Raw genomic sequence first — 14,854 nt, 5'->3', positions numbered from 1 at the left:
GGGCAGCTCGAACTGTGCTGAAAATACGGTGTATAGCAGGTATATCACTGGTGGGAAAAATGAAACTACAGGTGAAGAGCAGAACTGGGTCAAATTTGCATATGTGTGCAGTTCTGTGGGTGCATTATTCAGAATCAGCTTTTTTTGGTCAGGTATGTTTAGGCATACAAGGAATCAGGCTCAGCTGTCCAGTGACTTGACACAAGGTCCATCCAAGCAAAGGCTAAATAGCTGATAAGGTAAAAGAGGTATGCGAACATGAACATATGGCGACTGTGTAGAGGCAAGTAGATATATAAAAGGAAGGTATGCATACTGCATCTAAACAGCACTCAAGCCCTGCATGGCTACAAACAGTCAAAGAGTGTGTAGGAGTCCACAGACAAACATAAGTAACTTCATATGCTTACAGTACATGGTTTATGGACAGCATGTAGAGTCTGTTTAGTTTCAGGTTTGGCCAATAATGAATATCATGTACAATATATGTTAGTATGTATTTATAGACTATTAAACTGCCATATATAACTTGTAAGTACTGTAGCTGGTTTGATGTTACGGCCTTACTGTACTGCGACATATCTAATTTAACTTGTGAGAGTGATGGCGTTGGCAAAGAAATGCAACTATTTGTTTCAGAAGTGGGGAGGGTTTGTGCAGTGGCTTGCAGTATCAGATTTTTTATAATACCATAATAGCATAACAACAACAGCCATGCTGCAGAAATGCTCTGAGATGTTAATGCACTTCAGAGATGTACAGTAATGCACTCTGCTTAAAATCATGTCCAGGTTTCTATGATTGATTGATTTCTTATGATAGACTGATTGAGAAATTGATTGTTCAGTTGTATGAGATTGTTTAATATATACATGAAATAAACTAGGGCAGCACTGTGGCTGAGTGGCTAGCACTGTGATTAGTGCTGAGTGGTTAGCCTCACAGTAAGAAGATTCCTGGTTTGAAACCCGGCAGGGGCCTTTCTGTGTGGAATTTGCATGTCGTCCCTGTGCTTGTGTGGGTTTACTCCAGGTACTCTGGTTTCCTCCTACAGTCCAAAAACATGCATGTTTGGGTGATTGGTGACTCTAAATTGCCCATAGGAGTGAGTGTGAGTGTGTGTGGTTGTTTGTCTATATATGGCCCTGTGATGGACTGGTGACCTGTCCAGGGTGTACCCCTGCCTTTCACCCAAAGAGAGCTGGGATAGGCTCCAGCAGATCCCTGTGACACTAAATAGGAATAAGCGGGTATAGATGATGGATGGATGGATTAAACTCAAAAACATAAAAATGAGGTAGGAGGCTTCCTGTATGCCAACAGGCACAGAAACATAGTAAATTTACACTACACTGGAAGCTAAAACGAGAGGCAAAATAAGGCCACAAACCACTCACTCCTGTTTGTTAAGCATATTGCTTCAAACCTATCAACATTTTTATTATCTCTTCTATTGCCTATTCTCACCTCCAAGTTCAGAGAAGGTTGCATCAAGAGTGTGTGAGGCCCAGGAGGTTGGGCAGTTTGGTACCATTGTCGAACACTGCACCCTATTCTTTTTCTTTTCAGTGTATATTTACCGTCAAGACAGACAATGGAGGCTCCTACCTAAACTATTAACTTTGCAAAGTATTTCAAATGATGTGACCCTTGTGTGGTACAAAGAAGTTCTATTTAGAGTCATAATGTGATTCTTTCACTCTAAAACTACCTGACATGGGCCATAAAACAGACCTCAAAACGTTGCAGCAGTACATAAACACTGTTTCATGTTTCAATCGTACATTATATCAGGAAACTATTAATTAAAACTTGGTACACGAGAGGATAGAGTTAATGATCTGTGCTGCCTCTTCAGAGAGCAGTCAGACAAGAATAATTGTGTGCATCTGAAGTGCAGTAGTTACCTGTATCCCCTTAACATCTGTCTGTACTTGGAATATGCTCGAATCCTGAAAATGTCATCGCTCTACATCTCGGCACGATATCTGATGTATGAAGTATGTTGGCAGTAACTGTACTTTGCTGATGGTGGAGTTTCGGGTTAAAGTATTGGGTAATTCCCAAGGGGAATTTTAGAAACGGGGGTGTGTGGAAGGTGAGACTATTGCCTACCTCTGACCCACTGTGGTCAGACCCCCTGTGGATTCTGTGGTCAGGGGGGAAACACACAGTGCTGAGAACAAAGAAATATGATGGCTCCCTCTTGCCCTCTCTTGGTTCAAAGAGAATGGCAGGGCAATGCTAATTAACTATCTTGTGTTACTGAATTGAACAGAGCCGCTGTTCCCCTCAGTTCCCCTCCCCCTTCTCATGTGCTTAACAAGCAGAATCTACAGTACAACAGTCGTGCACCCAGCATATTTTGTTGAACCGTGAGGCATCCTGTTCTGCTTATGTCCTAACCCAATATCTGCAATAGTTACATTTTCTTTTATAAGTGAATTCAATTTTCCCATTCTCATCATATAAAAGCAGTTTATGTTGGGAAAGTGCAGCAAATTTTGGCTCATATGTATTCTTTCGACATCTTCACCCAGCTGTTCTGTGGAGTGTAGTTTAATCCTGCTTGTCAGGTTTGACGGTGATAAGAGGCATAACAAGATGATTCCCCATCAGTTCATATCTGCTTGCACTGAATTCTGGTTCTATAAGTAGGCAGTCAATACATGTTTTTAATCGGGGATGGAAGGGAGTGAGTGAGGAGAAGGTCATGTTATTACCCTCAGATATTGAAAATTCCAGTGGCAGCATTGTGCATATATGCCTCCCCTTCTGCTTCTTCTGTTTTGTGGACTGGTTTCCTTGTCAAGGTAATTTGAGTCTTGCAGTCAGTGTTTCCCGGAATACCAAGTATTGAAGACAGTGACAGGTAGTGCTGAGTAGCAACTGAGTGTGTTCTTCAAGTTTACAGCCATGTTGCCATGTTAAGATATCATCTCTGCATACTGATACTTGTTACTGCAGCTCTAATCATCCACAGAAATTAAGATATGCACTCCGTGTCACCCACATCTGAGAATATCAGGGGCTTTATGAATATCAAATGGCCTACCGCAATCCATTTGAAATGATAGTGGAAGAAAATATGGTAAAATCAAGCACACCTGCATGTGTATGAACACAAGTCAGATATAATAGATGTGTTGCTCCAGGGGAGTTGCGCTCAGCGTCTTGTTTTTTTTTTTTTGTTTTTTTTTTTCTCTCTCAGTCAAATATCTTTTTGTTTCTGCAGATGCACTCAGGGTTGGCAAACACATTGAAGACTGAGTCACTTAAACAGCTTCATCTTGACACGCAGCTGATTCACTGTCTATTGATTTCTTCATACATCATATTGTTTTGGACGGTTTTTGGTCGTGCATGTAAACAGGAGGGAGGGCATTGTTAAACTCCTCTGAGCCGCACACGTTTGCCTCTGCCTTGAGCCCCCTGGTTTGCAATATCACATAATTAAAGATTTGGAGGCATGTTTACTGACACAACCTTATTGTGTAAGCATGCTCATTAGTTACAATGAGCATAACCGAGTTTAAGAATCCATTTACGTTAATGTCCAAGAATAGCACAACCAGTGTTATGGTGAGCATGAACAAACCTCCATCCCAGAGCAGCAAAACAGAGAATCTCTGATCTTTGTTGCCATGCAAGTGTAAAGCCTGGAGCTCAGTCATTCAAAGTGAAAGGTGTTTTATATTATGATACAACTTTTACTCTGCTCTTAACCTAAAACGGTATCCCTAACTACATAAATGTTTCTTCCTACTTTCCTACTTTGTTTTTCTTTTATAAATGTATCTTTTCATTCACTGTTGCACAAACTAGATCAGGATAAATTCTTCTGTCTCATTCGTGGTAAATGAAGACAGATGTTTAGTAATACAGACAGGACCAGGCTTAGGCATAAAAAAAAAAACCAAACAAACATTTAACTACTGAAGTTAAATTGTTGTCACTGAGGCAACCCGAACCTAATGTATAAGACATTAAACTAGACTTAAAAGAATTAGGCTTTGTAGTGTATATTGTGTAATACTGTGTGGATGATACATGTTCAGACACAAATACTGTACACTAACTGTGTCAATGAATAATATATGGTGCTTTTTTAAGAGAATCAAAGCCCTTGGTAAAATTAATGGTCACTGAATTACATTATGATTGTTTTTGCAAATAGAATAGGTTGTTTATTTTATTAATAAATATCTACCACAGCTCTAGGGAAAGCCTTTAGCATCCTGTCAAGCAGAGAAACTAACCGAAACATAGCATTTGCACTTCTCGTTTCTCTTTCATCATAAAGTCTGATCCTCCTTCCTCAAGTCTCAGCCTGGTGCCCTGTAAGTGGCTCATGATATAACATTGCCAGTATCTGTGTTCGTCTGTGCATTGGTCTACACAAGGGTATGACAGGAGCGCCAGTGTATGGGAGTAGGCTCCATGATAGTGGCAGACGAGTAGCTGGTTATGAGCCACAGCTCGTCCATTGTCTAGCATGCTGGAGAAAGACTTGGAGCCCCTAAAGAGGCCTGGCAGAGTCTCTGCTTCCATCTGCCTGCATGCCTCGCCATGGAGCCCAGTTTGCACCACTTGAGATTATACTCACGTCCAAGCTGTTACTGTAATTTGCATTGGCTCATAAGCAGAGAAGAGTGAGGAGGAGGAGGAGCTGCACATGAGGCAGGGATGTTATACAGTAAGTGGTCCTGGCAGCACAATGAGCTTGCCTCGGTGTAGTATTATAGACAAGTGGCATGGGCAGTGCTATATTAAAGTGCAATAATGGCACTGAGCAGGTTGGTCTGTCCCTATTAGTACACAAAGTAAATTATAAAAAAGCTCATGTTTGAAAATGTCCCAGTCATATTCAATATTGGCTTTATACTCTATGTTTTATACTGTATACTTGTTTATACCCCTCTGCCTGTCTCAAGCTGCACATGAATACTCAAAATATAGTAAAACATCTATCCCTCTGAAAGCCCACACTGTTGTCATGTATTCCACTAGTTAGCAAGTCATTTGTTTTTCCCTGTAATTCATTGGGATGAAAGATCATGCAACTAGTGGAAACACACAAAATAAGCAAAGTTGACACTGAAAAGGCACTCCGTATGATCCTAGGAGCTATGTTGTCCGGGGCTATATGCCCCTGGCAGGGTCTCCCAAGGCAAACAGGTCCTAGGTGACGGACCAGACTAAGAGCGGTTCAGTGACCCCTTATGGAGCGACAATTGAAGACCGTGACGTCGCCCGGCATGGCGAAGCCGGGGCCCCACCCTGGAGCCAGGCCTGGAGTTCGGGCTCGTAGGCGAGCGCCTGGTGGCTGGGTCTCCCCCCATGGGGCCCAGCCGGGCAAAGCCCGAAAGAATGACGTGGGGCCGTCCTTCTGTGGACCCACCACCCGCAGGAGGATCCATAAGGGGCTGGTGCATAGTGGATCGGGCAGTGGTCGAGGACGGGGACCTCGGCGACCCGATCCCTGGATGCTGAAACTGGCTCTAGGGACATGGAATGTCACCTCACTGGGGGGGAAGGAGCCTGAGCTTGTGCAGGAGGTGGAGCGGTACCGACTAGAGATAGTCGGGCTCACCTCCACGCACAGCCTGGGCTCTGGAACCCAGCTCCTTGAGAGGGGCTGGACTCTCTTCTACTCTGGAGTTGCTCGCGGTGAGCGGCGGCGAGCTGGTGTGGGCTTGCTCATAGCTCCCCAGCTCAGCCGCAACGTGTTGGAGTTTTCCCCCCGGAGTGAAAGGGTCGTTTCCCTGTGCCTTCGGGTCGGGGATAGGTCTCTCACTGTTGTTTCGGCTTATGGGCCGAACAACAGTGTTGAGTACCCGGCCTTTTTGGAGTCTCTCGGGGGGGTGCTGAAAGGTGCTCCTACCGGGGACTCCATAATTCTGTTGGGGGACTTCAACGCTCACGTGGGCAGCGACAGTGAAACCTGGAGGGGCGTGATTGGGAGGAACGGCCTCCCCGATACGAACCCGAGTGGTGTTCTGTTGTTGGACTTCTGTGCTAGTCACAGTTTGTCCATAACGAACACCATGTTCAAGCATAAGGGTGTCCATCAGTGCACATGGCACCAGGACACCCTAGGCCGGAGGTCAATGATCGACTTTGTAGTAGTGTCATCTGACATTCGGCTGTATGTCTTGGACACTCGGGTGAAGAGAGGGGCAGAGCTGTCAACTGATCACCACCTGGTGGTGAGTTGGATCCGCTGGCGGAGGAGGAAGCGGGACAGACTTGGCAGGCCCAAACGTACTGTGAGGGTCTGTTGGGAATGTTTGGCTGAACCCACTGTCAGAGGGGTCTTTAACTCACACCTCCGAGAGAGCTTCTACCAGATCCCGGGGGAGGCTGGGGACATTGAGTCCGAATGGACCATGTTTTCCACCTCCATTGTCGACACGGCGGCTAGGAGCTGTGGCCGTAAGGTTTCGGGTGCCTGTCGTGGCGGCAATCCCCGAACCCGGTGGTGGACACCGGAGGTAAGGGATGCCGTCAAGCTGAAGAAGGAGTCCTACCGAGCTTGGTTGGCTTGTGGGACTTCCGAAGCAGCTGACAGGTACCGCAGGGCCAAGCGTGCTGCAGCCCAGGCGGTGATGGAGGCAAAAACTCGGGTATGGGAGGAGTTCGGTGAGGCCATGGAGAAGGACTACCTGTCGGCCCCGAAGAAATTCTGGCAAACCGTCCGGCGCCTCAGGAGGGGGAAGCAGTGCTCTACCAACGCTGTTTACAGTGGAAGTGGTGAGCTGCTGACCTCGACTGGGGATATTGTCGGACGGTGGAAGGAATACTTCGAGGATCTCCTCAATCCTGTCAACACGTCTTCCATAAGGGAAGCAGGGGCTGGGGATTCGGAGGCTGATCCATCCATCACCCAAGCCGAAGTCAGAGGTAGTTCGGCAGCTCCTCGGTGGCAAAGCACCGGGGGTGGATGAGATCCGTCCCGAGTACCTCAAGTCTCTGGATGTTGTTGGGCTGTCATGGCTGACATGCCTGTGCAACATCGCGTGGCGTTCAGGGACAGTACCCCTGGATTGGCAGACCGGGGTGGTGGTTCCTCTTTTTAAGAAGGGACCGTGTGTTCCAACTACAGAGGGATCACACTCCCCAGCCTCCCGGGGAAGGTCTATGCCAGGGTGCTGGAGAGGAGGATCCGGCCGGTGGTCGAACCTCGGATCCAGGAGGAACAATGCGGTTTCCGTCCTGGGCGTGGAACACTGGACCAGCTCTACACACTCTCGAGGGTGCTCGAGGGTTCATGGGAGTTTGCCCAACCAGTCCACATGTGTTTTGTGGACTTGGAGAAGGCATTCGACCGGGTCCCTCGTGACATCCTGTGGGAGGTGCTCCAGGAGTATGGGGTCCGGGGCTCTTTGCTGGGGGCTATCCGGTCTCTGTACAAACGGAGCAGGAGCTTGGTTCGCATTGCCGGCAGTAAGTCAGACCTGTTCCCAGTGCACGTTGGACTCCGGCAGGGCTGCCCTTTGTCACCGGTTCTGTTCATTACTTTTATGGACAGAATTTCTAGGCGCAGCCAGGGGCCGGAGGGAGTCCAGTTCGGGGACCACAGGATTTCATCTCTGCTTTTTGCAGATGATGTTGTCCTGTTGGCTCCATCGAGCCAGGATCTCCAGCGTTCACTGGGGCGGTTTGCAACCGAGTGTGAAGCGGCTGGGATGAGAATCAGCACCTCCAAGTCCGAGGCCATGGTACTCAACCGGAAAAAGGTGGTTTGCCATCTCCAGGCCAGGGGAGAGATCCTGCCTCAAGTGGAGGAGTTTAAGTATCTCGGGGTCTTGTTCACGAGTGAGGGAAGGACGGAACGTGAGATTGACAGACGGATCGGGGCATCGGCAGCAGTAATGCGGTCGGTGTACCGGTCCGTTGTGGTGAAGAAGGAGCTGAGCCAGAAGGCTCTCGATTTACCGGTCAATCTACGTTCCTACTCTCACCTATGGTCATGAGCTCTGGGTCATGACCGAAAGAACGAGATTGCGGATACAAGCGGCTGAAATGAGCTTACTCCGCAGGGTGGCCGGGCGCTCCCTTAGAGATAGGGTGAGGAGCTCGGTCACCCGGGAGGAGCTCGGAGTAGAACCGCTGCTCCTCCACATCGAGAGGAGTCAGTTGAGGTGGCTCGGGCATCTGTTTCGGATGCCTCCTGGGCGCCTTCCTGGGGAGGTGTTCCGGGCATGTCCCACCGGGAGGAGGCCCCGGGGAAGACCCAGGACACGCTGGAGGGACTTTGTCTCCCGGCTGGCCTGGGAACGCCTCGGTGTCCCCCCGGGAGAGCTGGAGGAAGTGTCCAGGGAGAAGGAAGTCTGGGTATCCCTGATTCGGCTACTGCCCCCGCGACCCGGCCCCGGATAAGCGGTAGAAAATGGATGGATGGATGGATGGACACTGAAAAGGTCAAAGGCAGAGGATCAAATACAAGGTACATCCAAACAAAGGCTAAATACAGAGAAAGAGATCTACTGTATAAGTTGCTGTGCTGCTCGTTGTGTTATCTCTGTGTATGTATTTGTGTTACAAATACAAACATCAAACCCGGGAAATCATCGTAAAATAATTTGTTCACATCTAAGACAGCAGCTTCATTTACAAACCATTTTATGAACTGAACAGGCATCTGCATTGAATGTGGCAGCAGCACCCATTTGGGAGATGTTGGATATGTAGAAATGCTTTATGTAGGAGTTTTAATACATTTCACTTAATAATACTCCATTGAAAGAAAACAAAACCAAAAAAGACACTTTTGGCTCAGTCCCACTGAATGTTCTCTGATGTCCTCATTTTTCAAGCTTAATTTTTTTCTAACTTGATAACTTTCAGACTGCAATTTAGTTCAGTGGCTAATTTATCAAAAATACTAATTAACCCGAGGCAGAATATAAAGAACAATTTCTGATAATGCCACCTCCATCAAATAGGCTGAGAACAAAAAATTTATGGTACAGCCACAAGCACAGTGGCCCATAACGAACTTCTTTTAGCTGGTAGTAAAGTCACCACATGTACTGTATTTAATGTTTCCTATCCATTAACATTGGCCAGTACAGTTATTTCAGTCAACTTTTTTGTTATGTTAGTCACAGGAAATATATTAGGTTATTCGGGTTAAAAAAAAAAACAGTAAAAGTTTTATTTAAACCTAAGGCAGTAGCTATAAAAATCTGAACACAGACGTGGAGGTTCAAATGTCAGACCAGCTGTGTTGTTTCTTCTGCCAAGTCTGTAAGACATCAATAAATTTACATATCACTGCCTCCACGTCACAGTGAAAGTAAAACTGACTCTTTTACAGGGTTTCAATAATATTAACAATATGCACAGGTATGAAAATATATATAGATAAAAATAATCATGTAATTAAGCTAAATGTGGTTTTCAGTCTCATACAACGGGCCTGACAGGTTTGTGATTAGGGTCTCACAAAGTATGTCACGAGCTTGTCTCCAGTCACTTTAAACACTAATTATAATGATATGTCATGGATTAAATGCATTAACCTGATTTTTCTCCACATAAACATAATTGGAGGCAGAAATTGCAAATAAAATTCATTCACCGGGAGAATGAGGGATATCAGCAACAAGACCCCCATTTGCTCCTGGCAGATAGAACGAGCAGGCTTTGGTGATAATTTAAATTTACATCTTTTCATTTTTAACGTTTTATTGCGCATGTTATATGGACGCATTTGCTAATTGCAGCTCATTGTCTGCATTTCTGAGGAAATTTTAAAGAAATGTTGGGTAAACTGTAAAGTTATTCAGCTGAGTTTTTAACCACTCACAAAAGAGCTATGTTTTTTTAAAAGTAGGTCACTGTTAGCATCCCATGTATGGCACAAGGATGTTCACAATTCAAAGTCCTGCCAATGGTTTCATGTTGTTCTACTCATCAACAGTTGGTGGGAATAAAATGCCAAGGAAAGAAAACTGCCAGCCAACAAACATTAATGTCAACATTGTAGGTTTCCAGTCTATTCAAATGGTTTCATAGGGAAAGAAATCATTGTGCATTTGGAAACAGTGAATGTAAAAAAAACACAGATAATCTTTAAACCAAGGCTGGATTTTCAACCAGGCAAACCAATTGCTTTTTGCTGATTTAATTAATAGCAAATCATTTTGATAATAACCACCAAAGCACAATAAAATCTGGAATGTAAAGGACCTTAACATGGCCCCTGCGAGAACCCTGCTTTGTAGTGACGTTTTATGTTAAAATGTAGGCTTATTACCTTAAACATTGCAGGTGATGCTGTGCTCATATTCTGCATATTTCGATATAAATTTGTATTCAATTAAATGATCACAAGCAAGCTTACATGCAGCAAATCCTGAGGCTGCTCAGTTTTCTGGGCCGTGGAGATGGGTTCAGTAGGGTCCCACGGCTCATGCCCTGGGTCCCAGTAATGCATAATGCAGTGGTTCCCAAACTTTCCTGCTGGCCTCTGTTTTGTGGATTAAAATATTTTAAGTTGCATATTGTCTGTCTGTAGAGTAAACCGTTTGCTTATCTTTGCATTAAGGTGTTCTATATCTTCACAGCTCTGTAGCTGTAGGAAGTAGGCAAGTTGAGCCTTTGAAGATACAGAGGCTTCTTTAGTAAGGCGACTGTTGGGCATGTAAGGTTGGTTTTCTTCTAAAGAATCATGGCTTCTCTTTGTATTTGGGATATAAAGTCTCCAAGTGGCATCTTAACTTGTTCGACTTCATATTGTCAGTAAGTAAGTAAATACTTTGAGACACACATGCCACAAGCTGAAGCTTTTTTTTTTTTTTGCTACCTGCAATATTTGGAGCTGTCAGTGTTTCATTGTCTTCTGTACTTTGCATTCTTTCACAAACGCCTCCATGCTAGCAGTGTGGTAATATATTATTTATAATTAGCCATTGGTTCTAATTGTAACTCCAGATCTCTGCAGGCACCTCCTCCAGTTTGGGAACCACTGCCATAATAGGTTGTTCTTGTCCTGCAGATAAAGATTCCATTAAAAAATAAATGAAAAGACAAACATCAGACCACTTCATCTTCCTAAACAGGATGTTCCAAATACAAATAAATAAATGCACATTGGTGCACAGAATTGAGGTGCTTTTGATGTAGACTTGGAGAAAACAAATAAAGGAACTGGTACAGTACATAATAGCTGGTTCTTGGTGATAAATAGATGTTGCAAACAGCAAGAGTTCACTGTAGTTTACTTCATCCCCTTGGTTCAATGCCAATTGTAGATAAACTTGCACCCTGTGTGTATTTAGTGCCACACTATAATTCAGATTGTCCTGCAGCTCTTATATTAACTTTAACATAGAAATTTCACTATAAAATATAAAGTAAAATATAAAATATAATTAACAGGCTCTAGGTCAATAAGGTCAATGATATATAACATAAATTGCATAAATAACATATCAACAATTACTATTAAAAAGTCTAATGATTGTGGGGAAAAAGGATCTCCTCAACCTCTCAATTCTGCATCTCAGTTCTGCATCTATATATATATATATATATATATATATATATATATATATATATATATATATATATTGCATGGTGCTTTATTTAATGCAGAGGCAGGATTAGTGAAGCTCAGGTGCCCTGCCATGTACATATGAATATAATACCTCCAATGTATGTTTGACAAAAGTTCTACCTAAACCTGCTTTGCAGAGTCTTTCCCCTGAAGTGTGTCAAATTGAAACTGTGCGGTCCATTATTTGTGTGCACTGACTGAATCACATCCATTCATTCAGGAGCTTCTTCATTCTGAGGTTGTAACACACACTCACCAGTATTGCAGCCTTGAGTGAATTTGGGCCATGGTCTTCTATATCAATTAGACTTCCCTAAATTTGAAAAATTGCCTACAGTTTTTGCAGCAAATGTATTAATGTAGCTCTATTTGGTAATAACTTTCAGTTGTTTTTGCTAATTAAATGATACTGTAATCATAATGGCAAAGGTAAACATTTAGTATTTACTTTGTATGTGATTTAAACAAAATGACAGTACTTTTAATAGGGGAGACAACAAATTGCACAGCCACACTAGCAACTGGAGCTGCACTTAGGCACAGTGGACCTGTGAGCTAAATGCTAATATTCTCAAATTGACAATGCTGAAACCCAGCTGGCATAATCAGGTTCATCATCTTAGTTTAGGGATTTAAAAAAATTCAAATGTTTGACCTGATGAAAACTCAGAGGGTCATCAAAGTTTTTACAATTTATTCTACACAGTACTGTACATGAATGTCTATACTGGATTTGATGGTAACACAGGCAATCGTTTTTACTCAAACCTACAAATGTCAACCTTTTAGTGGTAGTAGAAGAAGATATCTATCACTTAACAGCATTAATAAAGTCATTATGAAACATAGTCTAGAAACTATGCATGCTTCAAACAAAATTTGTCCCAGTCTAAACTGTTAAGTTTGCATAACTGTTGGGATTTTTCCCTGGATAAGAGAAAAATGGCAAGGGATAAAATGTCCAGTGATTGCCAGCACCATTAAGATTCATTCTCTGGGGACCATGACTGTCAGCACAGAATTTCATGCCAATCCATCCAGAAGGGGTTCAGACAATTCCCTAAAACCTGAAAATGTCAACTTAATGGAGGCACTAGAGGAAGAGACACAAGATCACTAAGGTAATTTCATTTCATCCTCTGTGGCCCAAGAATGCCTTTAGACACTTTTAGTGAAATCCATTCGATAGTTACTGAGGTATTTAGAGGTTTATGGACTGACTGACATTACCAACCCTAGAGCTACATTATTAAACTAAAAACCCAGAGTAGATGTACTGTGAAATATCAGTAGCTTTATTCTCAGCGAATAAACACTTGGTCCGTGACATTGTGTGTATACATATGTGTTTGAAGAAAATCTAAATCTTTACATTATTATGTCTGTAATGGTCGATTTAAATGATCATTGTAAATAATCATTGTTTGTAGACATGGTTCCTCCAGTATAGAACAGACTAGTCAGTAATCCAGCCTCACTACATGAAATAGCTTCTATTAAGATCAATTGTTACATGGTTGACTTGTTCAAAAATGAATGGTGTATTTCAATCAGGGAAGGTTTTAAGTGCAACCATTTAATACATTTTCTCTCTACTATGTAAATCGGCTTTTCGCTAGAGCCTACTGTGGCAGTAAAGCACATAACAGGCATACATAATACCTTGCAAGGGTACATACAGAGCAGGATCAATGCAGTATAGGAGCCTTGGGAGGAGGATTTGAAACCAAGTGTAGATTTCTCAGCATCACTGTAGCACAAAGTGGCACCATAAGGTACCAGTAAAGACCGTCTATTCAGTTCGCCTACAAAGACTCGGAGCTGGTACTGTATACTAAGGGACCAGAAGATAAGAGTAAAATAAAACAGGAAGTCAGTGGTTAAAATGGTAAATGTAGAGGACAAACAAGTGAGGAAATAGCTAAACTGTCACCACATGGGAGCACATGCAAAAAGCTAAATATAGAAGAGACAATCATGCTGGGACAGCATTTGTAAATCACCCATTCTTGTCAGTGACCTTTGGTGGATGTCAAAATAACAAGTCTAGAAATAGGGATCCCATAAGCTGGGTGTCATGCAGAATCACTGTCTGTTCCTGTGTTTTTTGCTACCAGCTTTTGCTTTTATCATGGTTTGTTTGTGGTTTTTTTTTTCCAGTTTTTTGATAAATATGTTGACTGTACTTCAGCAATCTCTTGGAAGGTGTCAATGAAAGTGCTACAAGGGGAAAGGAGCAACACTTAGTATTGTCAAGCCATTTGTTGATGTCAGGACATGATGTTTCAAAAAATGTCTCCAATAAATGCTTCATCTTTCTGTCCATTGATCGATCTATCTATCTATCTATCTATCGATCTATCGATCTATCGATCGATCTATCTATCTATCTATCTATCTATCTCATACTTTTACTTATTTATATCCTCAACCTCTATGTTTATAACAGAGTATTTAAAGTGCAGTGTTTTCAAGTCAAAGATCTTGTACATACCACCACTGATGTCATTAAATTTGAAACAGTATAGTTCATCAGAATCATAATTGCTGCAGTGTCCTCAATATAAACTTCAAAAAGGCCAGTTCCCTCTCTGAGCGTGAAACTCTTTCACATCAAATCTAAAATAGACAAGTGGCCATTGCAAATCAGAGGGCAGCACATTGTCCTGTTTATTCTATTAATTGTGACAGCTAACAGATGGAGGGCAGTCAGAAGCCTTTTTTTGTTTTGGCTCACTTGTGGAGGCAATTTGTGCATAAAGTGGATTGACTGGAACAACACCATGTCTAATAATTCCATAATGCATCATATGGTCCTTGCGATTAGAGGCTGTTTCTGTGAAGGATTTACTGGATATACAGTAAGATTCTGTGCAGAAATGTTTGAATGAGACTTAAATAGCATGAAAACAATCATTTCACATTTAAAGGCACTCATCTGTCATTTGTGTAAAAAATATATGGCATGTAAATCAAGATCATTTCCCTTCATTATTAGAGTTTTCTGACAGAGTTGAAATGAGTCAATTATTCCAATTTAATAATGATTTGTGTCCTTTATTAAGACAAAATTCCATAATCCACTGGCTCCAGCTTCTTAAATGTAATTATTTTCTGGTTCTCTTAGTCTTTTGTGGTAATGAATGTGGTATTTTGGGGTTTTTGTCCAGAGAACATAAACAATAAAAACATGTGGACATAGGCCTTTGGAAAATATATGATAGGGGTTTGTCAGTTTTTTTCTGACTTTTAAAAACAAAACAATTGATTATTCAATTCAGACGATGC

General features: G+C 42.7%; 1 protein-coding gene across 1 annotated transcript in view; it reads left to right on the top strand.

The window, feature by feature from the left end:
• lrfn1 (leucine rich repeat and fibronectin type III domain containing 1) overlaps positions 1-14,854 on the top strand; it is a 100,414-nt gene that overhangs the window by 70,930 nt on the left and 14,630 nt on the right. The gene's annotated exons all lie outside the window — the stretch shown is intronic.

This window comes from Mastacembelus armatus, chromosome 13 (genome assembly GCF_900324485.2).
Source record: "Mastacembelus armatus chromosome 13, fMasArm1.2, whole genome shotgun sequence".
Taxonomy (NCBI): domain Eukaryota; kingdom Metazoa; phylum Chordata; class Actinopteri; order Synbranchiformes; family Mastacembelidae; genus Mastacembelus; species Mastacembelus armatus.
This window is presented reverse-complemented; position numbering and strand designations above follow the sequence as displayed.